This window comes from Symphalangus syndactylus, chromosome 23 (genome assembly GCF_028878055.3).
Source record: "Symphalangus syndactylus isolate Jambi chromosome 23, NHGRI_mSymSyn1-v2.1_pri, whole genome shotgun sequence".
NCBI lineage: Eukaryota > Metazoa > Chordata > Mammalia > Primates > Hylobatidae > Symphalangus > Symphalangus syndactylus.
The window spans coordinates 42,198,515-42,218,729 of record NC_072445.2 but is presented as its reverse complement, the minus strand read 5'-3'; the positions used below and the strand labels follow the sequence as shown (position 1 = coordinate 42,218,729).

Below are 20,215 nucleotides of genomic sequence, written 5' to 3'. Positions count from 1 at the left end.
CTTAAAAGATGGTCTAAACTACCCCAGATCCAGGTAAATAACAGATCAAGTCCTTCTTCCCTAAAACAGGTGTCATTCTTTCTATTCTATGAGCCTCCACCTTATTTCTTAAAAAAAAAAAAAAGAAAGAAAAGGAAAAATGTTTACTGTTTAAGACGATATCAGAATCTCAAAAGCTAACTCTTCAACTGTGTTCAACTAAGGGCCTTAAACTGCTCTCTGAGGATAGGTGAAGGGGGAAAGGCTCTAGGTTTGTTGGTTCCTTTGTTTTCTCAGCCTTAGCACATTTATCCCTTGGAGAAGACAATGGAAAATAGGGCAGATGAGCGTGCGTGGCTTATTTATTCTTGAGTCTGGATTTAAGAAGGTTGTACGTTTTCCTTAGAATTGCCCTTGGTTGGTTCACAAATCTTGCAAGGTGAATGAAAACACATGAAGGACACTGAAGGGAATAACTAGGGGACGAGATGTCTGAGCCCCTAAATCGAGAAATATTTGGGCACTGTGGGACGGTACATATGGGTGTTATCTGTGGCCCCTAGGAAAACAGAAGAGGAACCTGCCTCACTTAGGAAGCTGTGAGAACTGCCCACACAAGGCTTGAAAATGGACCTCTACTGGGTCAGAGTGACGAGGGGGAAAAAAAAAAAATACCTCACTCTGGCAGCGGTGGGATTCGAACCCACGCCCCCGAAGAGACTGGAGCCTTAATCCAGCGCCTTAGACCGCTCGGCCACGCTACCGCCCATAGGCTATGTCGCCGCTTGCAGTTTCACCCAAGTGACTGTCGCCCCTTTCCAGTCCTTTCATTCCCATTCCCACATCACTATAAGCCTTTCCCTCAGGTCCCTTCTTCAGCATTCCTTGCTTCTCAGCATAGCCCGAGAACCCCCTGATCCCCGACACTTTGCTTCCTCTCAGCTCCCAGGTGGATCTTGGACAGGATGCTGCAGGTGCTGCAGGAGGGGAGTCCTGCCCCATTTATCGTCAACACAATAAAAAGGGGTCGAAGAGACCGAGAGCGCCAGAGGACGCCATGGGCTCCACATCCGCTTGGATTCCAGGAAGTAAGCCTCTAGACTTCAGGAGTAAGCAAGTCCAACCGTTTGATTTGAGCCTGTTGCTTCTAAGAAAAGCGAGGAAAAATCCTGAGACCTCCTCCCCTCGCCCTTCATCCATTTCAGGGGACCGAGTGTCTCCACGGAACTTCACAAGGGAGGCAAAGAGTGCACTCATTATTATTTGCCTTGTCTTCGCTTCAGAGGCGGTACATCTACGAAAGCCCTAATCATAGAGGGAAAAAATGCTCGTTCCTGGCCCAGAAATGAGATGAGAAATCCAGGGCCCCGTACAGGAAGGACTTTTGCAAAGTCCAGACTCAGTTGCCTTCGCAGCCCTTAAAGTCTCTTTAAGAAGGTCTAGGCCGGGCGCGGTGGCTCACGCTTGTAATCCCAGCACTTTGGGAGGACGAGGCGGGCGGATCACAAGGTCAGGAGATCGAGACCACGGTGAAACCCCGTCTCTACTAAAAATACAAAAAATATTAGCCGGGCGTGGTGGCGGGCGCCTGTAGGCCCAGCTACTCGGAGAGGCTGAGGCAGGAGAATGGCGTGAACCCGGGAGGCGGAGCTTGCAGTGAGCCGAGATTGCGCCACTGCACTCCAGCCTGGGTGACAGAGCAAGACACCGTCTCAAGAAAAAGAAAAAAAAAGAAGGTCTGCCGGGCGCGGTGGCTCAAGCCTGTAATCCCAGCACTTTGGGAGGCCGAGGCGGGTGGATCACGAGGTCAGGAGATCGAGACCATCCTGGCTAACACAGTGAAACCCCGTCTCTACTAAAAAAATACAAAAAATTAGCCAGGCGTGTTGGCGGGCGCCTGTGGTCCCAGCTACTCGGGAGGCTGAGGCAGGAGAATGGCGTGAACCCAGGAGGTGGAGGTTGTGGTGAGCCGAGATCGCGCCACTGCACTCCAGCCTGGGGGACAGAGAAAGACTCCGTTTCAAAAAAAAAAAAAAAAAAAGAAGGTCTGTGGGAGAACGAGGTTGGTTTAGGAATTGGCCCCTGCCTTGTACTACGTAGTTTTGTCATCCAAAGTGTTTTAGAAGTGAATTGAATCATAGTTCCGCCTTATTTTGAAACATTGTAATTCAGAGAACTTAAAACCTTATTAATATGCCTCATAATCATGTTGGTAGAGCTGTTGCTTAAGGGATAGAGGCAGTTGCCTCCTTAGCGCAGTAGGCAGCGCGTCAGTCTCATAATCTGAAGGTCCTGAGTTCGAACCTCAGAGGGGGCAACGCACTAATTTTGCCATGTTTCTTCCTCTTGACCCAAAATGAGTAAGACAACGAAGGAAGTTGACAAATCCTTGTTCTTTCTCTGCTTTCTCTGTAGAAAAGTGTACAATATGTCTGGTAAGTAAAAAAAAAAAAAATCTAAGGACCTTGCTTTGATGGAACAGAACGGGTAATTGCTGTTTAATAGAGCCATGTTCAGTTACAAAATAGTGATTTTCACTAAGAATTAAATTCTCCAAAATTCTCATCTCCCCTCCCGCCCTGCATACCAATTGGAGATAGAGCTGGTAGCATTTTCAAATGTTTTTCAGATATGCTTGGCAATTGTCTTTGTTTTAAAAACACCAGAGTCAAGAGACTTACCAGTTTTAGAGTGCTGAGATAAGAAAGAGTGGGTGGAGGGTTGTACTAGGGGTGTGGAAGGTATAGAATCTAATTATCAATTACTGACTTGGTTATCTTTTACTATTCTTCTGGAATGGCTTACCACCACGTTGCCACCAATAACATTCCATATGAAAAAAGAAAGGAAACAAAAAACTCCCCCCTCAATCTCATTGCATTGGACCTTTTCTCTTGCTTCCAGTCCTGTTGACTGGATGACTGGTAGTCATCCAAACTACCAGATGCAGGAAGGGGTAAAAAGAGAAACAAGAAGTGAAGAAGATACGCTGATATTTACAGTCAAGATGAGCCCCTGACTCAAATAATAATGAGCAAGACTGATAATTAATGTCCTGCTCTTGAGTCCTACTTTGTTCAAAGCTATGTTCCTATTAATCCATTCCCTCTCAGCTTTAAAATCACCCTTATATACTTTGTTTTGTGACATTGGGGCTGGGTGCCTGCAAATAATGTTTCCCAAACTCCTTTGCCCGTTGGCTTCCTCTTGTGTTCTGTCAATAAGAGGAACCAGAAAGAGACTAGAAACCAAGAGGAGAGAAGCAGGGGCTGCTTTCTAAATTTTGTTCTTCCCGTCAGGTCACTCCAACAATGGCAGTTGAGTCCCATCTCTATTTGTTCTCTTCATGCATTCCAGAATGTCTCACTGTCCCTTACATAAAGAAGTAGTAGTCCAGCTGCAGCGTGTCCTCTTCAGCACTCCAGGGTGCCTTTCCTCAGTCGTCTCAACCTCTTCCTTTTTGTTCTTCCAGCCCGACAAGGTGGTAGCTACTTCCCAGTAGTTATTACCTCTGAGTTACCATGGTGTGCCCAGTTGAAATACCTAGTGTTATTCCCGTTTTTTTTTTTTTTTTTTTTTTTTTTTTTTTTTTTTGAGACAGAGTCTTGCTCTGTCACCCAGGCTGGAGTGCTGGAGTGCAGTGGCACAATCTCGGCTCACTGCAACCTCTGCCTCTCGGGTTCAAGCGATTCTCCTGCCTCAGCGTCCCAAGTAGCTGAAATTACAGGCGCCCGCCACAATGTCCAGCTAATTTTTGTATTTTTACCAGAGACGGGGTTTCACCATGTTGGCCAGGCTGGTCTTGAACTCTTGACCTCAAGTGATCCGCCCGCTTCGGCCTCCCAAAGTGCTGGGATTACAGATGTGAGCCACTGTGCCCGGCCTTATTTCTTAACTAGACCCTGAATGACACATAAGGGGTGCAGGGATAGCACTCCACACAACAGAAAAAGCTTCTGCTCTCACGGAGTTTACATTTTAGTGGGGAATGATAAAGAATAAACTCAACCAGATATATAAAATGTGAGGTAGTGATACATGCCATGAAGAAAAAGAGCAAGAGAATGGAGAACAAAAGGGAGGGGATTGCTTTATAATAAAGGGTGACCAAGGAGGCCTTCCTGATAAGGAGGCATCTGAACAGAAACTTGAAGGAAGTGAGTGAGTGAGCTGTGAGGCTATCAGGGAGAAGAGAATTTCAGGCCAAGGGAACAGTAATTACAAAAGGCTTGGCAAGAATGCCGTTGGCATGTTCAAGGAACGAAGGAGGAGACTAGTGCTGCTGTAGGTCAGTAAGCAAGGGAGAACTTGATAAGAGATGAGGGGGTTAGATACACATAGACCCTACATGATGCACATAGATCATGTAGGGTCTCAGAGGTCATGATCATGTTCAGAGAGGGAATTCACTGCATAGGGGAGAGAAAAGACAACAGTGAGTTAAGTTGTGGAGGTCAGCCAGACCTTGAGAATATTTTTTTTTTTTTTTTTTTTTTTTTTTTTTTTTGAGACGGGGTCTTGCTCTGTGCCCCAGGCTGGTGTGCAGTGGCGCGATCTCGGCTCACTGCAAGCTCCGCCTCCCAGGTTCACGCCATTCTCCTGCCTCAGCCTCCCGAGTAGCTGGGACTACAGGTGCCCGCCAACACACCTGGCTAATTTTTTGTATTTTTAGTAGAGACGGGGTTTCACCGTGTTAGCCAGGATGGTCTCGATCTCCTGACCTCGTGATCCGCCCGCCTCAGCCTCCCAAAGTGCTGGGATTACAGGCTTGAGCCACTGCGCCCGGCCGACCTTGAGAATATTCTGATTCATGAGTCTGAGATAGAATCTGTGAATCTGTTTTTTTTTTTTTTGAGATGGAGTTTTGCTCTAGTTGCCCAGGCTAGAGTGCAATGGCACGATCTCAGCTTACTGCAACCTCTACCTCCTGGTTCAAGTGATTCTCCTGCCTCAGCCTCCCGAGTAGCTGGGATTACAGGCATGTGCCACCACGCCCGGCTAATTTCATATTTTTAGTAGAGATGGGGTTTCTCCATGTTGGTCAGGCTGGTCTCGATCTCCCGACCTCAGATGATCGGTGCACCTGGGCCTCCCAAAGTGCTGGGATTACAGGTGTGAGCCACCGCAACTGGCCTGAATCTGGGTTTTTAACAGTGACTCCAGGAGATTTGAATGCCATCAGTGTGGCAACATTTTGGAAGCCCCAGTCAAGGACTTACTCAGCCTGTATTCATTTATCCCATGTTGACCGTCTCTGGAGAGATCACTTCCTCCCAAAATTCTCCTCGTTTTTGTTTGGTCATCCAGGGCTTGCTTACTGGTTAAAACTAGCAGCACTTGCCTCAGGCTTTCACAAGGCTCATCAAAAGCAGAATAAATGCTCTATGCTTCCCAGAGAACTCTCAAAATCTACAAGGTGCCGTTTCCTATTCTGCTTTATTTCTAATTTTTCTTTTTTCTTTTTTTTTTTTTTTTTTTTTTGAGATGGAGTCTTGCTCCGTCACCCAGGCTGGAGTGTAGTGGTGTGATCTTGGCTCACTGCAACCTCTGCCTCCCAGGTTCAAGTGATTCTCTTGCCTCAGCCTCCTGAGGTAGATGGGACTAAGTCATGCGCCACCACACCTAGCTAATTTTTGTATTTTTAGTAGAGACAGGGTTTCATCATGGTGGCCAGGCTGGTCTGGAACTGCTGACCACAAGTGATTCGCCGACCTCTGCCTCCCAAAATGTTGGGATTACAGGTGGGAGCCACTGGCCTCGCCCTGTTTTGCTTTATTTCTGCTTTTCCCTGTAAAGAGCTTTTTTTGGTAAATAAGCAGCTGAGACATCTTGACACCTCCTGCCCTCCAGGTTCCCAGGGGCAGTCTGGGCCCAAGTTTTCTTTCTTCTAGCTGTTCCCCAGTTTCTCTGCATCATTCCTCCCCACTGCCACATAGTCACTAAGCCATGTCTTGATGGCCTTCTTCTGCACGATGGCCAAATTTGGGTTTTTGCATCATCTCTTCCTCCACTCTGACTCATTCTTTACATAAAGCCAGTGTACTCTTAAAAGTAATCTCATCATGTCCTTTCTTCCTGCTCAGAATTCCCAGTGGCTTCACATTGCTGCTAGAGTGCAGTCAGCTCTCTGCACTAGTAGCCATAACCTTTGAGCCTGTGAGTCACTGGTCTGTCCCTGCCTTCCTGTCCACCTCAGCCCCCACCTTCATCAACACTCTCTTGAGTTCTCTGTACACAAGCTGCTCAGGCCTTCTCTCAGGTGTCTGAAAGTGCTCTGCTTTTTGATCTTCCTGGAATGCTGGAGTCACATTTTTGCCCAACTAGGCCTTTAGTTTTCAGTTTAAACATCACTTCCTGGGAGAAGTCTTCTCTAATTCCCTGGAAGAGGTCATCTCCCTTTATAATCCGTGCTCTTGAAGATAGTGGGCGGGGTGTGATTTACAGTGTGCATTATTTTGTCTCACCTTACTTTTCCTCCTTTATGTTCCCTTTATCTTGATTTAAATATATTAACATTTTTCACTTTATCTTATAGTATAGTTGTGTAAATAACCTCGAATCTGTTTTTCAATAGTAGCTTAAATAAATGCACGATCAGAAATGTACCACATGACAACCATTGTGCTGAACCTAGCCTTTGAGGAAGGGATTTCTGCTGTGAGATTTAAGGAAGTAAAGTGGTGGAGAGATTAAGAAACTTGTCTAAAGTGGCACAACCAAAATGGTTAAATACAGTGTTCTAAATGATCTATTTTACAATAATAAGTAATAATTGTGATAACACCTCGTTTTCATGGAAATGTCAGCAAGAGTTTGCTTACATTATCTCATTTAATTTGCAAAGTTAGGTCATGAGATTATGCTTGTTTTTCTCAATATTTTGTAACCTGAACTTTTTATTCAGAGCATTTATCACAGTGGCTGTTTAAACAGAGTGTAATTTGTCCTTTAATGGCTGCCTTTCCCTTTTAAAGTATGAACCCCACAAGTGTTGAGGTAGTACCTCTCCACTGCAGTAAACCCAGGGCAAAGCTGAGAGCCTTTCTCAAAATAAGTTCTCAAAACCTATTTTTTTTTTTTTCTGTTGTCTCACTGTGTCACCAGGTAGAAGTGCAGAGGCGCAATCTCGGCTCCCTGCAACCTTCGCCTCCCGAGTTGAAGCGATTCCCTTGCCTCAGCCTCCCGAGTAGCTGGGACTACAGGCGTGCGCCACCACGCTCGGCTAATTTTTTGTATTTTAGTAGAGAAGAGGTTTCACCATGTTGGTCAGGATGGTCTCGATCTCCTGACCTTGTGATCGCCTGCCTCGGCCTCCCAAAGTGCTGGGATTACAGGCGTGAACCACCGCGCCCGTGTGCCAGGTATTCTTAAGGTCGCAGGGAAGACTGGAGCATAACCTTTGAAGACTAAAGACAAGACAAAACCGGCGATTATGTCTGTAGTTATGCATTACTTTTACAAGTAATTGTTTGGATTACATTACACAAAGATGGGAGTTAATTTTTTCCATGAGTTGGGGACAAAAATAACTGTGAGCCATATTCAAAGGGGGCAAAAGCATAGATGGGAATAAAGAAAAGGAACATGGATAGGATTTAAGTTGGACAGTATCAATTTGTGCAGCTCTTTACTCACTAGAATAAGCCGGAAGAAAAGTGTTGCAAGGAGCGCGGATAGCTCAGTCGGTAGAGCATCAGACCTTTAATCTGAGGGTCGAGGGTTCAAGTCCCTGTTCGGGCGTGGGTAAAGGTGGCTTTTAGCACCCGATTCTGACATCATGTTTGAAAAAGCCAAAAAAAAAAGTATCCTGTTATAGGGACAGATTTCATATACTGCAAAGGTTCACAAAACCCTTAGGGCCCCAAATTTCAACCCACAAATCGGCGAATAAGTCTGATGCAAAATAAACGTAGTGAGGTGAATACATGGGCCCTCTACAGTGAGACAGTCCCAGGTTATCTGAAGAAAACTGACATTTAAGGATAACCTTAGAATACGAAGTATTTAATATTTTATTATTCCTGTTACTCTGCTTACAGGTGCCAGAGTAATCTTGTGTTGTTACTTGCTTTCCAGTGCAGTTTATTTTACATAGGAGGGAATATACTGATCAATTATAAGAAAGTTATAATATGTTCAAATTCTGGCTGGGCATGTTTCTGGCATTTAGTTATTGTGAGTCAGCCCTGCAAGTCTGAAAAATTCTAGGTGAATTTAAAAATAGTTTCTGGCTGGGCGCGGTGGCTCACGCCTGTAATCCCAGCACTTTGGGAGGCCGAGGCGGGCGGATCACGAGGTCAGGAGATCGAGACCATCCTGGCCAACACGGTGAAACCCCGTCTCTACTAAAAACACACAAAAAATTATCTGGGCGTGGTGGCGGGCGCCTGTAGTCCCAGCTACCGGGGAGGCTGAGGCAGGAGAATGGCGTGAACCCGGGAGGCGGAGCTTGCAGCGAGCCGAGATTGCACCACTGCACTCCAGCCTGGGCGACAGAGCGAGACTCCTTCAGAAAAAAAAAAAGAGAAAAAAATAGTTTCTGACGGGGCGCGGTGGCTCATGCCTGTAATCCCAGCACTCTGGGAGTCCGAGGCGGGCAGATCACCTGCGGTCAGGAGTTCGAGACCAGCCGGGCCAAAATAGTGAAACAGTCTCTACTAAAAATACAAAAATTAGCCGACAGTGGTGGCACGCGCCTATAATCCCAGCTACTTGGGAGGCTGAGCAGGAGAACCCTGGAGGCAGAGATTGCAGCGAACCGAGATCGTGCCGCTCCACTCCATCCTGGTAGACAGAGCGAGACTCAAAATAAATAATACAAATAAATAAAATAAAAATAGTGTCTGATTCTGCAAAGGAGAGGAACAGACTGAACTGTGATGGCTCCAATAAGGATAAAGCAGTCTCTGAAGAGCTGCCTGAACAGCCAGACAACCCAGCTCTTAGGCTTCTCCCAAATCTTTAACAGCATTTCCTTAACTGTGGTAGATGTAGGCTCCTGGAACCAGAGGCCTAGGGTCCAGAAGAAACTGTTAAGATGTTCCCTATAAAACGCTTCCTTGGGCCAGGCGCGGTGGCTCACGCTTGTAATCCCAGCACTTTGGGAGGCCGAGGCGGGCGGATCACGAGGTCAGGAGATCGAGACCACGGTGAAACCCCGTCTCTACTAAAAATACAAAAAAAATCAGCCGGCCGTGGTGGCGGGCGCCTGTAGTCCCAGCTATTCGGAGAGGCTGAGGCAGGAGAATGGCGTGAACCCGGGAGGCGGAGCTTGCAGTGAGCCGAGATCGTGCCACTGCACTCCAGCCTGGGTGACAGAGCGAGACGCCATCTCAAAAAAAAAAAAAAAAAAAAAAAAAACGCTTCCTTAAGTTGGCACCAGAATGAACTGTTAAGAGAGCTGTCCTGAAATACAGACCCCTAATGTCCAGACATTGGAGGAGATGCCTAAGGAGAGCCCTCTCTTTTTCCAGCACGGACTGGGCCAGAGAGGTATACCCTGCAAGATGAATTTCAGTATGTGTAACTGCTGGGGCGATGATTGCAAGTAGTCTAAGTTTGAGATGTTGATGGTGTGGAGTAAGATAGTGACAAGAAGCATGGAAAGAAAACCATAACATTTGATATCAAATTAAGTGACTGATTTGAGAAATACTTGTTTATCATATACTGTGCTAGGCACTGAAAATATAGAAGTGGATAAAACAAATTCAGTCTCTAACGGAATTTACAATCTATGAGGGTGGGTGGGCAACAGACAATAAAAACGTTAAAAAATAAAAGAACAAGGCAACTTTCTTTATATAGTAAAAAATTCTATGAAGAAAATAAAACAGCTTGAGGTTGATGTGATGGGAGGTTGGTGAGTGAGAGAAGAGATGGTGTGTTAGTTTCCTAGGGCTGCCACAACAAATTGAATATCAGGTTTTCATCTGTCTATTCATTTTTTCAATAAATTAAGTTGCATCAGTAGAAGGATACTGTCCCATGAGGGAACTGAGGTCAGAAGAACTCGGACAAAACAGCATGCCCACTAGAAAGAGATTATACTCATAACAAGAACTAAAAGAGATTCACTCGAACTTGATAAGCCGTCGGATCATAGAGAGCCGAGACTTCGTCTGTTTGACAACATATGCTTGGCCCAAGAATTATAGAGATAGTTGTATACTGAACAAATACTGTTATTTATGGAAGTTGGGGACAAAAATGCGAACTGCCCCCTCTGAGGCTCGAACTCAGGACCTTCAGATTATGAGACTGACGCGCTGCCTACTGCGCTAAGGAGGCAGACAACCAGTAGTCCTCATCAAGTGTTTTCAACACTGATTTTTACTTTATTTACACATTTTTGTCTATATTACCTTTATTTTAAATTTCTAAAATAAAATATTCTTATGACACTTCTTAAAAGGTCAACAGCTTCCAAAACCTGAATCAGATGAAGAAAGTCGCTGCTGATCCCGCTGCTTTTGTCCCTCTTATTCTGAACTGATGACCCCCCACTTCTTACCTTAGATGGAAAATTTCCAAAACGTCCTGTCCAGAAACCTGACACTTAACCTGCACGGCTGTCCATCCATTTTGTCTGGAGAGAACAGGAAACCAGCCTGTTTCCTCTCTCCCTGCATACCGGTTCTTTCCCACAGGAAAAGTGATCCAGTGTTTCCCATTGGGAAGCATTGAAGCGTTTACTATCTTAAATAACAAAACAATGTCCTTTGACAGGCGTCTCCACCTGTCGCTATCTCAGGTGCTCAAACTTCTTGTAAGGCCGTCTTAATGTACAGCAAACTTCTTGTAAGGCCGTCTGTTTTAATAAAATACCTCCCTAAGTCCCACTGGCTTTTCAACCCACTGCAATCTTCCCCGATCACGCCTCCGTCTCGGTCTTGAGGAAGTCCAAAGGGATTTGGACAAATGCAACTTCATGGTGTAAAGAATATGGCGCTCTTGGTGCAAACTCTTGGGCATCTGCTAGGATGTGAGAGCGGTAGTAATAGCAGGAAGGGGTGAAAAGCTTGTCTTCTCCACTGTCTTTGTTTGCCAGGGGATTGTCTGGGGTTTAGCGCTCAAAGACCCACCTCCCAGGAAAACTCTACCTGGGATGTGAAAAGTCTGGGCTTTCGGTTTTTGGCGGTAGGTTGGAGAGAATATATACACTCAAAAAGTGACAACCCCATCCTTGTTCCCACCCCTGCCCCAGGGCTGAAAGCAACACTGATTTTATTGCCAATGGATATTAGGGTTTAGGTTATCCCACTTTTGTAGCTGCCGTTTTTCCCCTGTCCGCTGATGGTGACAACCTTGCACCGTGCATCGCTCTGAGTGAGGCGACCTAAATGCGCGATGTTAGCGTTTTCAGCCGTGAGCGTAAGGCTCGGTCTTTGACTGTAGACTGTTGTGTCTACATAGTGCTAGTTTGTATTGAGATATTGCTAGTTTAATTTTTTTTTTTTTTTTTTTTTTTTTGAGACGGAGTTTCGTTCTTGTCGCCCAGGCTGGAGGGCAATTGCGTGATCTCGGGTCGCTGCAACCGCTGCCTCCAGGGTCCAAGCGATTCTCCTGCCTCAGCCTCCCGAGTAGCTGGGATTACAAGCCTGCACCACCACGCCCGGCTAATTTTTTGTATCTTTAGTAGAGACGGGGTTTCACCATGTTGGCCAGGCTAGTCTGGAACTCCTGACCTCAAGTGATCCGCCCGCCTCGACCTCCCAAAGTGCTGGGATTACAGACCTGAACCTCCGCGCCCGGCCTTAGTTTAATTTTTAACATTGTGAATATTATGGCCAGATTTTTAGAGTTTAGATAACGAAAACGAGAACGATTATCATGCGAACGCCAGCATAACCCAGATATCACTGAAAAAGTCTAAATAGACTTGTTACTTGAATGACAGATAGAAGGACACATACAACTGGATTTGGAGAATGAATAATCAAAACGGAGCATACCACGCAATATTCAAAACAGATCTGGATGTGAAAGTACACAGGGAGACGGCATCTCTCAAGTCTGGGATGAGACAGGCAAGAACTTGTGAACCAATCAAAAGGGTTTTTGTCTCCCAAAAGTGACACCAACCCTCTGTAGAGAATAGCATTGGGCTTGCTTACAAGGAGACCTTAAAAAAAAATTAAAATTAAATAAGAGAAAATGGTATGGGCAGAATATTAGAAAAGAACACACATTATTTTATGGCTTCCTTAATTACTCTATTTCCTGATTCAGAGGTTGCATCTTATGGGAGAACAAGAGGAAATTCTGATACCACATATTGGTCTCTTGCATTGTAGAGGTGATTCTATCAGATGACCTTGCTCTCTACAACATAATGATGTGTCAAATCCACCTCAACCATTAAAAAAAAAGTTTCCCTTAGCTCTTACATACTTTGATTTGAAACATGATGTTGATAATCATCTTTCTTGTTATGTATGAAGGCTTAATGAAACCACTTGAAGCATAAACAATCATTGATATGTTGGTCAACTACAAGTTAGACCTTGCTCATCTATCTGCATATTTGGCAGACAGTGCAAATGTAAATTTTGGCAAATTCCATTCAGACTATAAACTTTTAAGCAAAGAAAATTAAAAGATCTTACATGTGAAGTGTTTTGCACATGTTGTTCACAATTCTGCTAAGAGGTCGGGCGTGATGGCTCACACCTGTAATTCCAGCACTTTAGGAGGCCAAGGCGTGTGGATCACCTGAAGTCAGGAATTTGAGACCAGCCTGGCTAACATGGTGAAACCCCGTTTCTACTAAAAATACAAAAAAAATCAGCGGGGCGTGGTGGCACCTGCCTGCAATCCCAGCTACCCGGGAGGCCGAGGCAGGAGAATCGCTTGAACCCCAGAGGCCGAGGTTGCAGTGAGCCGAGATTGCACCATTGCACTGTAGCTTGGGCAACAAGAGCGAAACTCCGTCTCAAACAAAACAAAACAAACAACACTGCTAAGAAGGACTGTGATTTGCTTACTGGTGATATTGAGGCTTTCATGGCTTAATGAGATTTATGGTCACTTTTTAGTTTCCTCAAAATGTGCAGAAACAATAAGATTTTTCACTTTATAGAAATGAAAGGAGGTAGCCTCCTTAGAAATGTCTAAAGTTGACTATCATTATTGCTGGCCATAGGATACATGTTAAAATGTTTACTTAGTGTAAAATCATATTTTCAAAGTGTGGGACAAGAGGAATGCTATTCTCTAATTTGAAAATATTTTAAGAGTGAGAATGGAGAAAAGAACTACTGTAAAACAGAAATTTATACTTTCATTTGTTTGATGTTGTCAAAGAACAAAATTTCAACACACTTAGGTTAAAGGTCAGATCAACTTTTATTAGCAATTCATGAATCAGGCAGCATCTCATCTACAAAATAGGAAGGTGCTCTGACGAGGAGATGAGGTTTATAGGTAGAAAAGGTTGAAGAAACTACAAACAAGGAACAATAAGTGGATTGGTAATTTCAAAGTGACTTTCCTTGTAAGGTTAAAGCAGAGGATACTTCCTTAACATGCTGGCTGAGGTAGCCTGGACCCTTTTCTACTGGTTGTTGTGAATCTCCTGTTTTTTGGAAAACTGACCTGTTTTAAAGTTCAGTTTGATTACTTGGCACCCTGCACAAAGGGCTGCCTTCTGGTTTGTTCTGGTCTGTTGGAGCCTAGTGCAGGAGCTCATTCCAAAACAATACACTCCCATTAATTTTAACAATGTTATGTTATGTAGATTGTGACATAAAGATTCATACACCAAGAAAAGATTCCTTTTACAAAAAAAGACTACTTCAGAATGCAAGTTAAATAGGACTTTATCTATCTCTTGGTAAAACTGCAATTTATTTGGAATCCAAGCTTTGTTTCCCAAGTTTATTATTTATTTATTTCATTTTATTTATTCATTTTTTGAGATGGAGTCTCCCTCTGTTGCCCAGGCTGGAGTGCTGTGGTGCGATCTCGGCTAGCTGCAACAGCCTGCTATTGCCAGTAAGTAAAATACTGAGTATTCAATGCTTGAATGCTTCTGTTGAGAGGATATTTAGTGTGATTTTATCACACTAGAATGATACCAGGAATCTAAGTAATATGGGCTTGATAAGAGCAAAGCTGCAATTCAAAGTGAATTTTACCTTTGACTGTATTCAGTATTACCACTATATAAAAGAAAATAAAGATTTCTTAAATGTTGCAGACAGGTCACAGAAAGAATATTGGAAAAAGAAACAGAAAGGGTAAAGATACTCAATTGTTTCATGGGATAGAAAGAAATGTCATTATTTTTTATTAAATATAGGTAATACCTGCTTAAGTAGTTTTATTGTAGTTATGTTCTTCTTTTGCATTCTTGCTGTATTTTACATTTTTGTATTTATGTTTTTCCTTTATTAATGTGCCTTAAAGTTGAAATAATATAGCCTATGAAACTTAAATATCCAATAAAGAGTTTTAAAAAGTTAAAATAAATCACCACATAAGAGAACAGATAGAAATACTAAAAACATATTGTTATATTTTTCCCAAACATATTATTTATGTAATTAGTCCTACTATAAATTACTACTAATTGCCATTATTAACTACTCCTATTATTGTTTTGTTTAAATAATAACAGTTATGCAATGGAAAAGCAAATATTACAGAATAATATATAATTTCAAATATCTATTTTTAAAATTTTATGTTAAAGTAATACATGTATATATTATATAATTATGTTGGATTTATTTTTTTGCAGGGGTGGGAAGGTCTGGTATGGCTATGTCTCAGACGGCTCCCTAAAAAGTTGAACACCAAAAGCAACTGGTTCACCAAAGTTTGGGGAAACATTATTTATGAAAAGAATAAAGAATTAAGAGGTCTCAGTGAGCTTCAAGGACAACGTCTGGCTTAACAGATAAAAATGGATGGTTTCTGATAGACAATAATGGTTTATAAGTGATTGGAGGTAACAGGATGATTGCCAATGGCTATTCCTTCTTTTCAGATACTCAATCTTTGGGTCATGAAACTGCTTCTGCCTGAATAATAAACAATTTTAGCACCACCAAAGGAAGTTATTATTTCTTTTCTGCCGTGAAAAAAGATTAAAAGAGGTCATCTCATAAACTTGAGGCTGGTATACTTCAGATCTTTCATTAACATTCAAGGATTTAATATTTGTGATAGAAGACCCTCAGGGGTCTAATGAGGGATGTGTTTTTTTTGTTTGTTTGTTTATTTATTTATTTATTTATTTTGAGACGGAGTCTCGCTCTGTCGCCCAGGCTGGAGTGCAGTGGAGCCATCTTGGCTCACTGCAAGCTCCCCCTCCCGGGTTCACGCCATTCTCCTGCTTCAGCCTCCGAAGTAGCTTGGACTACAGGTGCCCACCACCACACCTGGCTAATTCTTTTGCATTTTTAGTAGAGACGGGGTTTCACTGTGTTAGCCAGGATGGGCTCGATCTCCTGACCTCGTGATCCGCCCGCCTCGGCCTCCCAAAGAGCTGGGATTACAGGCGTGAGCCACTGTGCCTGGTTGGAATGTGTTTTCATGAAGGGGGAATATCAACTGGGCCAAACGCCATTGAGAGGCTGAGCAAATTGAAGCCTGAAAATTGACCATTGGGAGAGCGTTGGGAACATCACGGCAGACGGGAGACAGGACTAGATAGCACCTTTGACTTGAATGGACGGAGCAGCGTGTGGAGACCCTCATCATGAATTTTAACTCCAGAACGACTGCGGGAATAAATCAGGAAACTCAAGAGGACCTACGGACCCTCTGAAGGAAGCAGATTGCTCCTGTAGGACCTGGGAGACACCTCAAATACTGTGAGTGCCCAAACTGTGGAAGTGGGAAGGGGAGATCCTCCGCCCCCGAGCACACACCCCCACTGGGGAAACTGAAGGTCTAGTTTATGGGAGAAGATTCTGACTTTATCTGGACCTGAGTCAATTTAGAGAGCCAAGCGAAATACAGGAGTAGAGCAAGCAATGGGAAAGGCCCTGTGAGCTTGCTGGGTCCCCAAGCACGCCACTCCTGCTGGCATCACAGGGATCCTTTGGGAGGGCAGCCAGAGGCACAGGGAAAATGGCACAGGGAGAAGGAAACCTCCAGCTGAGCTTTGTAAGAATTTGAACTAGTCAAGAAACCTCATGGCCAGAACTCGGGGGAGGGCATGAATCCAGCATGCAGACTCCACAGGTAGGGGAAGAACTAAAGCCCTACTTTCTCTCACAGCTAGGAGGCGGGTAGCCTGGGGCAAATTCTCAACTCTTCTTGCCCACTGCCTGGAAACAGACTTGGTGCTGTTAGGGGAGGCACAGTGGGAGTGAGACTGGCCCTTCAGATTGCATGGGAGCTGGGTGAAGCCTGTGACTGCTGGCTCTCCCCCATTTCCCTGACAACCTGCATGACTCAGCAGAGGCAGCCATAATCCTCCTAGGTACATAACTCCATTGACCTGGGAACCTCCCCTCATCCCCCACAGCAACCACAGCAAGACCCACCCAAGGAGAGTCTGAACTCAGACACGCCTAGCCCTTCCCTCACCTGATGGTCCTTCTTTACCCACCCTGATAACTGAACACAAAGGGCACATACCCTTGGGAGTTCTAGGGTCCTGCCTACCGCTGGTTCATGTCCATACTACCACAGTTGATGTTCTCTGGAAAGTGCCACCTACCAGCAGGAGGCCAACCAGCACAAAAATAGAGCATTAAACCACCAAAGCTAAGAACACTCACTGAGTCCGTTTCACACCCTGCCACCTCCACTGGAACAGATGCTGGTATCCAAGGCTGAGAGACCCATAGATGGTTCACATCACAGGACTCTGTGAAGACAACCCCCAGTACCAGCCCACAGCCTGGTAGACTTGCTGGGTGGCTAGACCCAGAAGAGAGATAACAATCATTACAGCTTGACTCTCAGGAAGCCACATTCATAGGAAAATGGGAGAGTACTACATCAAGGCAACACCCTGTGGGACAAAAGAATCTGAACAACAGCTTCAGCCTTAGACCTTCCCTCTGACAGAGCCTACCCAAATGAGAAGGAACCAAAAAACCAACTCTGGTAATATGACAAAACAAGGCTCTTTAACAACCCCCCAAAATCACACTAGCTCACTAGTAATGGATCCAAACCAAGAAGAAATCCCTGATTTACCTGAAAAAGAGTTCAGGAGGTTAGTTACTAAGCTAATCAGGGAGGCACCAGAGAAAGGTGAAGCCCAACACAAGGAAATCCAAAAAATGATACAAGAAGTGAAGGGAGAGACCAGGTGCAGTGGTTCATACCTGTAATCCCTGGGAGGCCGAGGTGGGCAGATCATTTGAGGTCAGGAGTTTGAGGTCAGCCTGGCCAACATGGTGAAACCCCACCTTTACTAAAAATACAAAAATTACCTGGGTGTGGTGGCATGCACCTGTAATCCCAGCTACTTGGGAGGCTGAGGCAGGAGAATCACTTGAACCTGGGAGGCGGAGGTTGCAGTGAGCTGAGATCGTGTCACTGCACTCCAGCCTGAGCAACACAGTGAGACTTCATCTTGAAAAAAAAAAAAAAAAAGTGAAGGGAGAAATATTCAATGAAGTAGATAGCATAAATAAAAAACAATCAAAACTTCAGAAAACATTGGACACATATATAGAAATGCAAAATGCTCTGGAAAGTCTCACCAATAGAATTGAACAAGTAGAAGAAGGAAATTCAGAGCTTGAAGGCAAGGTCTTTGAATTAAACCAATCCAACAAACACAAAGAAAAAAGAAAAAGACAATATGAACAAAGCCTCCAAGAAGTCTGGGATTATGTAATGACCAAACCTAAGAATAATTGGTGTTCTGGAGTAAAAAGAGAAATCTAAAAGTTTGGAAAACATATTTGGGGGAATAACTGAGGAAAACTTCCCTGGTCTTGCTAGAGGCCTAGACATCCAAATACAAGAAGCACAAAAAACACCTGGAAAATTTATCACAAAAAAGATCATTGCCTAGGCACGTTGTCATCAGGTTATCTAAAGTCAAGGCAAAGGAAAGAATCTTCAGAGTTGTGAGACAAAACCACCAGGTAACCTATAAAGGAAAATCTTCAGATTAACAACAGATTTCTCAGCAGAAACTTTACAAGCTAGAAGGGATTGGGGCCCAATCTTCAGCCTCCTCAAACAAAACAATTATCAGCCAAGAATTTTCTATCATGCAAAACTAAGCATCATATATGAAAGAAAGATAGTCTTTTTCAGACAAACCAATGCTGAGAGAATTAGCCACTACCAAGCCACCACTACAAGAACTGCTAAAAGGTTCTCTAAATCTTGGCCTGGCGTGGTGGCTCACACCTGTAATCCCAGGACTTTGGGAGGCAGAGGTGGGCAGATCACCAGGTCAGGAGATCGAGACCATCCTGGCTAACACGGTGAGACCCCGTCTCTACTACTCTGAGAGAGTGCTTGATATAATTTAAATTTTCTTAAATTTATTGAGGCTCATTTTGTGGCCTATCATATGGTCTATCTTGGAGAAAGTTTCATGTGCTGTTGAATAGAATGTGTCTTCTGCAGTTGTTGAATGGAATGTTTTGTATATATCTGTTAAGTCCATTTGTTCCAAGGTATAGTTTAAATCCATTGTTTCTTTGTTGACTTTCTGTCTTGACCTGTCTAGTACAGTCAGTGGAGTACTGAAGTCCCCCATGCGGGGCGTGGTGGCGGGCACCTGTAGTCCCAGCTACTCGGGAGGCTGAGGCAGGAGAATGTGTGAACCTGGGAGGCGGAGCTTGCAGTGAGCTGAGATGGCTCCACTGCACTCCAGCCTGGGCCACAGTGCAAGACTCCATCTCAAAAAGAAAAAAAAAAAAAGTGGGGGAAAACGGCATTTCATTCAAACGGACAACAAAATTGAGCAGGCATAGCTATTCTTGTATCAGACAAAACAAACTTTCAAGCAACAGCAGTTAAAAAAGACAAAGAGGGACATTATATAATGGTAAAAGACCTTGTCTAACAGGAAAATATCACAATCCTAAACATGTGTGCACCTATCATTGAAGCTCCCAAATTTATCAAACAATTACTTAATAGCCGTAACAAATGAGATAGATGGCAACACAATAACAGTGGGGGACTTCAGTACTCCACTGACTGTACTAGACAGGTCAAGACAGAAAGTCAACAAAGAAACAATGGATTTAAACTATACCTTGGAACAAATGGACTTAACAGATATATACAAAACATTCCATTCAACAACTGCAGAAGACACATTCTATTCAACAGCACATGAAACTTTCTCCAAGATAGACCATATGATAGGCCACAAAATAAGCCTCAATAAATTTAAGAAAATTTAAATTATATCAAGCACTCTCTCAGAGTACAGTGGAATAAAACCGGAAATCAACTCCAAAAGGAACCTTCAAAACCATGCAAATATGTAGAAATTAAATAAGCTGCTCCTGAATGAACATTAGGTCAAAAATGAAATCAAGATGGAAATTAAAAAATTTCTTGAACTGAACGACAATAGTGACAACCTATTAAAACCTCTGGGAAACAGCAAAGGCAGTGCTAAAAGGAAAGTTCATAGCCCTGAACACCTACATCAAGAAGACTGAAAGAACACAAACTGACAACCTTAGGTCACACACCTCAAGGAACTAGAGAAACAAGAACAAACCAAACCCAAACACAGCAGAAGGAAGGAAATAACCAAGATCACAGCAGAACTAAATGAAATTGAAACAAACAAACACAAAAATACAAAAGATAAATAAAAATCTGGTTCTTGGAAAAGATAAAATCGATAGACCTTTAGCAAGATTAACCAAGAAAAGAAGACAGAAAATCCAAATAACCTCAATAAAAAACGAAACGGGAGATACTACAGCTGACACCACAGAAATACAAAAGATCATTGAAGGCTACTATGAATACCTCTATACGCATAAACTAGAAAACCTGGAAGAGATGGATAAATTCCTAGAAAGATGCAACCCTCCTAGCTTAAATCAGGAAGAATCAGATACACTGAACAGACAAATAACAAGCAGCGAGATTAAAATGGTAACTAAAAAATTACCAGGCCAAGCTGGGCATGGTGGCTCATGCCTGTAATCCCAGCACTTTGAGAGGCTGAGGTGAGTGGATCACCTGACATCAGATGTTCAAGACCAGCCTGGCTAACATGGGGAAACCCCATCTCTACTAAAAATACAAAAAATTAGCTGGGCGTGGTGGTGGGTGC

The 20,215-nt window shown here is 43.7% G+C and overlaps 1 long non-coding RNA gene and 4 other non-coding genes across 5 annotated transcripts; 3 read left to right on the top strand and 2 right to left on the bottom strand.

Annotated features, from left to right (window-relative positions):
* Positions 1-661: 661 nt before the first annotated feature.
* TRNAL-AAG (transfer RNA leucine (anticodon AAG)) lies at positions 662-743 on the bottom strand. The gene has a single exon. It is a non-coding gene; the product is annotated as a tRNA-Leu (tRNA).
* An 80-nt stretch (positions 744-823) lies between these two features.
* LOC129472879 (uncharacterized) lies at positions 824-2,187 on the top strand. The gene is made up of 2 exons (XR_008654121.2): positions 824-1,416; positions 2,025-2,187. It is a non-coding gene; the product is annotated as an uncharacterized lncRNA (long non-coding RNA).
* Positions 2,188-2,223: 36 nt separating this feature from the next.
* On the top strand, positions 2,224-2,296 carry TRNAM-CAU (transfer RNA methionine (anticodon CAU)). Its single transcript has one exon. It is a non-coding gene; the product is annotated as a tRNA-Met (tRNA).
* Positions 2,297-7,646: 5,350 nt separating this feature from the next.
* On the top strand, positions 7,647-7,719 carry TRNAK-UUU (transfer RNA lysine (anticodon UUU)). The gene has a single exon. It is a non-coding gene; the product is annotated as a tRNA-Lys (tRNA).
* A 2,477-nt stretch (positions 7,720-10,196) lies between these two features.
* TRNAM-CAU (transfer RNA methionine (anticodon CAU)) lies at positions 10,197-10,269 on the bottom strand. The gene has a single exon. It is a non-coding gene; the product is annotated as a tRNA-Met (tRNA).
* Positions 10,270-20,215: the final 9,946 nt, after the last annotated feature.